The sequence below is a fragment of the Octopus sinensis genome, linkage group LG3 (genome assembly GCF_006345805.1).
Source record: "Octopus sinensis linkage group LG3, ASM634580v1, whole genome shotgun sequence".
In the NCBI taxonomy this organism is placed as follows: Eukaryota; Metazoa; Mollusca; class Cephalopoda; order Octopoda; family Octopodidae; genus Octopus; species Octopus sinensis.
In genome coordinates this window covers 70,543,799-70,550,051 of record NC_042999.1, presented here as the reverse complement: position 1 = coordinate 70,550,051, position 6,253 = coordinate 70,543,799, and the positions used below count along the sequence as shown (strand labels likewise).

At 35.0% G+C, this 6,253-nt stretch overlaps 1 long non-coding RNA gene across 1 annotated transcript in view; it reads right to left on the bottom strand.

Moving 5' to 3' along the window:
* Positions 1-4,828: 4,828 nt before the first annotated feature.
* The window catches only part of LOC118762746, a 2,700-nt gene continuing 1,275 nt past the window's right edge, over positions 4,829-6,253 (bottom strand). The window contains exon 2 of the long non-coding RNA XR_004998497.1: positions 4,829-4,894. This is a non-coding gene — a long non-coding RNA (uncharacterized LOC118762746). The remainder of the gene's footprint in view (positions 4,895-6,253) is intronic.

Sequence of the window (6,253 nt, the reverse complement as noted above, 5' to 3'; positions counted from 1 at the left end):
CAAGCCTATGCATATCCTCAGCTGTCACAACCCATGTTTCACTGCCACGTAGCATAGCTGTTCACACACAGGCATCATACAATCTGCCTTTCACTCTGAGAGAGAAGCCTTTGTTGCCAGTAGAGGTAGGAGCACTCCAAATTTTACCCAGCCTAAACTTATTCTCACAGCTGCTCTCTTCGAGCATCCACCTCCCTACTAACTTGGTCACCTGGATAACAGAAGCTACCTACAACCTCTAGCTCACTCCTCTGGCAGTTGATGGGCTCTATTTTCTGTACATTTTTGGTGTTTATTTTACTCATGCATCTTCTACATACAAAAGTTATTTTCCCAGTTAAACTTCCACTGATATTGCTGCACCTTTTATGTGTCCATAGCTTACACTGGGTACATCCAATGGAGTTTTTACCTATGCCTTTTCTACAGATCGAGCAAGGCCATCTACCTGAAGGGATTTGTGATTTATCTGCCTTCCTACTAACTAAGACTGGTTTTTGCTAGGTTAACTCTAAGGCTCTCCAATTCTAGACCTTGCTTCCATACCTGGAACTTCTTCTCTAGTTCTGGTAGTCATTCAGCTATAAGAGCAAGGTCATCAGCTTAGATGAGCTCCCAGGGGCAGCCTGTCTTAAATTGCTCTGTTATTTCCTGGAGGACTATGATGAACAAGTGGGGGCTGAGGACCGATCCTTGATGGACCCCCACTTGTACCCTGAATTCTTTGCTGTACTCATTGCCAACCCTCACCTTACTGATAATGTCTCTGTACATGGCTTGTACAGCTCTCACCAACCACTTGTCTATCCCTAGTTTCTGCATTGACCACTAGATAAGGGATCAAGGGACCCTGTCAAAGGCTTTCTCCAAGTCAACAAAAGCCAAGTACAGAGGTTTATCTTTGGCTAGATATTTCTCCTGCAGCTGCCTTACCAAAAACATAGCACCAGTGGTGCTTCTCTCTGGCACAAAACCAAACTGCATCTCATCTAGACTAACTCTTTCCCTAATTAGTTGGGCTATGACTCTCTCTGTAATTTTCATCACCTGACCCAACAATTTGATACCTCTGTAATTATTTCTAAGGCACCACCTTTACCCTTGTAGCAGTTAACTATGTTGCTGCTACACCAGTCATTGGGTATGATTCCTTTGTGAACCACCTGATTTACAATATGGGTGATTAAACCCTAACCCACACTGCCAGATATTTTAAGGATCTCAGCAGTGATGGGTTGGGGGGGCTTTCCCTGTCTTCATATCCTTAATTGATTTATTTACCAGGGTGCTGGCAATTTGGATAGCTGGTCCCTCAGATGGGTCAACATTTGGTAGACTCTTCTTCTCCCATTCATTTTCCACATTCAGCAGTCTTTCATAATGGCATTTCCAAGCCTCTTTCTCTGTAGAATCATTAAATGCAGGTGCACCATCATCCATGCAGACACATTTCTCTCCTGACATCATAATTTTCTCTCACACACTGTCTTGCAATCTCAGACACTTTGTGCGCATGTGTGAATGTATGTGTGTATTTGGTTGGTTGATACTTATTTCATCAACTATAAGAGGAAAGGTAAAGAGAGCCCAGTGGATGTGAAGCCAGATTGTAGAGTTGCATATTTAAATACTGTAGGACATTTTGATTGATTTACTACTGATTCTGCCAATAATAACCATCTCTATTATGGTTAGAAGACCAAAAATTTGGAAGAGAGTGTTAGTTGAAAAGTAAAGTCAAACCTTTGCAAAATTTGAACTCAGGATGTCAGGGGTTTGTAACTAAATATTACAAGGCATTTTGTCTGACATTCTACCAGTTCTACTTAATATGATTTTTATAGTCAGGCATTTTGCAAAAACTGCTTACAAATGTGACTTGGTCACAGAAGGATGAATGTACATCGGCTTACTTCTCATTCTCTTGAAATAGATATATAGCAATATGATTCACTAAAGACTTATGCAGGAAATTACCACTACTAGGACAAACACACCATTGAAATGAACTCACTGTGGTTGCATGACTTACTAGAAATAACAGCCAAACATCCCTAAAAGTACAATTTAGTTAAGGAAAAATTTAGTTATAATGTAATCTGAGAAATCTATAAATGATTATAGCTAGAATACTTTTCGTCATGCACTAGATATACGTTATACATGTAAACAAAAATTTAGAAAAAAACAAAAAACAAAAAGGGAGAGAGAGAGAAATGTGATGGTCACAGCTGGCACACCTCTGATCGGAGATTTGCTTGATCATGTTTGACTGGAGTCTAAACAACAACAACAACAACAACAACAAAAGTAACATGTTTTTAAAAGGAACATATTTTATTTTTTTTCGTGCTGAGGGTGGTGTGAGCTGATTCCTGTGGCAGCATCAGCAACTTGACGAAAGCAGAAGAATTTCTGTGTTGGTGGTTTTGGAGGAAGGAATAAGTACTGGAAAAGAATGCTAAAAGAAACACGTGGCACAAAACTATAACATTTCCCATCATGTGAATTCCAATATATTCATACTATATATATATATATATATATATATATATATATATATATCATATGTGCATGTGTGTTTGTGTGTATGTTTCTGTGTGTGTTTATTTTTTTATGAATACATACATGCGTACATATATATATACATGTGTATATGTATGTATAATACATGCATACACACATACATACATACATACATACATACATATATATATATATATACATATATATATATATATATATATATATATATATATATATATATATATATATATATATATATATATACATGTGTTATGTATGTATAATACATGCATATACACATATATGTATATGTACATATATATATAAGTATGTAAGTATATAAATATGAATATATATGTGTATATATATTTGAATATATGTATGTATGCATGTATCTATCTATCTATTTATATGTTGGTCTGTCTGTATGTATGTATGTGTGAATGTGTGTGTATGCATGTATGTATGTACATATAAATATATATATACATATACGTTAACATCATAATAATTTTTATACACTTTTTTGGAGAACATGAAACAGTAGTTGTTTTGGAACAGTGAATCTCAAAGCTCACATAAATCTATAAATAATAGCATATAAATATTGAGCAATTGTTTCAAAAACTTTTAACACTATCCAGACATAGATTTACATGCATTTGTAATCATATACTTTGTTATGGTACTGAAAGGGAAATCAAAAGTTTTTTAAATATTTAGGTTTTTAAGAAATGAAAGACAACACATTTAACATATTCAGCAAATTCTGTCTGTAAGTGGAAGAGTGAAAATATTCAAGGCTTCTGTAAAGTTTATCATGTAACTCTATCCCATTGCTGATATCTAAAGTCCAACAATAGAGTTTTGTGTTTTACTTAGAAAGCAGTCATTTTTTTTTTTATGATTTCAAAGAATTTAGAAAATAAATGCACCCACATACACATATACATACATAAATATATATGACTATGATTGATTGAGACTGTAAGTCGAACCCATCCACAGATCATGAGTAATTCAGTCCTCACTGTGCCACTTAGGGTAAGCATACAGGTTAAAGGCCGAAACATTTGTGAGTTTCAGATACCTGCTGGTGATACAGAAGGGTTCCAACATTGCAATGGATTCAGCGCTTGCAAAACCTCATGCAGTTTCTGCATAGGAAAAAGCATCTCTGATGTTTATTTCCCCTATACACACACAAATATACATATCATCTGCAGTCACAGCAGCAGTGTTTTACATTTGCTTTTCCATGCTGGCATGGATGAGATAGTTTTTCTGAGGCCATGGTGTTTTATGGAAAAAGCCCTTCCAATTGCTAGCTTCCTAGCACCTTCAGTTGCCTCTTATAAGATGCAGGAACATGGTGTGTGTAGGCACATGTGTGACTGAGCGGTAAAGAAGCTTGTTTCCTAGCCGTGTAGTTTCAGGTTCAGTCTCACTGTGGTACCTTGGGCAAGTGTCTTCTGCTCTTGCCCTGGGCTGACCAAAATCTAATGAGTGGATTTGGTAGATGCAAACTGAAAGAAGCTCATCATATATATATATATATATGTAGATATATATATATGTGTGTGTGTTGCGTGTGTGTGTGTGTGCATACGTGTGCGTGTGTGTGTTATTGGTTTCTTGCTTGAGCATCACACAATGGTCACACATGAGTGTCACTGTTATGTTAGCAGTGTCCCTTTTCCCCAATTTCCTGTGAGAATATGTCTGGTGATAGGGAAATATTACCTTATTTGGAAACAGGTGAGGGATGGTGACAGGAAGGGCATCTGGCAGTAGAAAATCTGCCCCAACAAATTGGGGCAGATTTTCTGACCCATGTGAGCAGGAAAAGTGGATGTCAAGATGATATATATATATATATATGTATATATATGTGTGTGTATATAATTCATTTATGCTGAAGTTCTACTATTATACAAAAATATTAAACTATGTTCTGTTGCATTTCTGCCAAACAATTTTATAATTCATTGAAATTAGGAAATTTGCTGCCAAACTTTAAGAAGAAAAATGCTCCACAAACTGAACTAAGAAACTAAAATTAGGAGGTTTACCAGGAACATTGAATATGGTTGCTCAACATACTAGGAGTAACAGCCAAATCACTTTGAAATCAAACCATACTGTAGTCAAAAAAAAAAAAAAAAAAGGAAGGACAGACACATTAGATAATGAGATTTTAAGTACCAATCTGAAAATAATGTGAGATGGTCACAGCTGGAATCTCTTCAATTATATGTCCGCTGGATTAGGGCTGCAACATCAATAAGAAACTTAAACTTACCGACTGTTGTTGGTGACTATGACTGTTCTCAAAGCAAACATGCAACAAGTGTCAAATATAGATTCCCTGATTGAAGGTTAGAAAAAGAAAAAGAAAAAAAAAGGGATACCGGACTGACCTGGGTTAAACAACAACAACAACAAATTAAAAAGAACTTTTTAAAATATTGGTACCTTCATTGATTTAACAACTGCATTGCAAGTTTATCAAAGTGAACAGGTGTTTTATATATGCATACATACATATACACACACACATACATACATACATATATATAGATATCATAAATGCAATATGCCATGTTAATCAATAAAAATTATGGATAATAACAAACATTTGGGTGGGACTCAATACTATTAGTAGAGTCAAATTTATTGATCATATTGGAATTGACTGGAGCTTAAAGTTTCACTTTAGCAGCTTATTTAAACATACACATGAATGCATTCATACATACATATGCATACAGACATTGGAATATATATATATATATATATATGCAATCATTTCATCATCTGACATCTGGCACCCGTTGCACCTGTACAGGTAATGTCAATTTGATAGAGGGAGTGAACTTATGTGTACACAAACATTTGATCGCTATAAACAAATCATCTGTGTGGTTGTTCAATAAGAAATTGTCAAACCCTCATATGTCATCTAATGATGGGAGAGTCCATCACACACACACACACATATATATACACAGTGTCTAAGGGAACAGCAAAGGCATATTTATCAAACATATTCACTTGCATCTATTTGGGTATGTAAGTATTTATGTATATATTCTTGTGTGTGTGTGTGTATTATATTATACTATTATTTAACAAGAATTGTATTGACAGTGATTTTGAAGTTTCTGTCTTCTTAGTGCCTGCTTAGCTTTTATTGGACTGATATGTCCCCTGCAAAAAGTATTGAGTAATCCTTCAGTTTAATGTAATATAAAATATTTTTTTATAATAACTTGATATAAAAACAAACAATACATATATATATAGAAAGAGATAGATAGATAGATGGGTAATTATATATATTCTTTTAGTCATTCACCATAAGTAGATAGATAGATAGATAGATAGATAGATAGATAGATAGATAGATAGATAGATAGTTACATGGCTGTGTGGTTAAGAAGTTTGATTCACACTTTCAACTGTCTGGATATGATCCTACTTCATGGGAAGTGTTTACTATCATAAATTCAGGTTGAATTTGCAAAATAAGTGCCTACAAATCTGTAATACATGGCCACGTACACAACGATCTAATGTGGGTATCAGTTTGCACATGTTCAAGACCATCAGTCATGTCAATATTTTTTAGTCTCAGATGGTCCCATGAGTTCAGCTTCTTTCTCCAGACCAAACATGTTTGAATTAATGATTTGCCTATATGTGGTCACTGAAACTGTTAGAAATA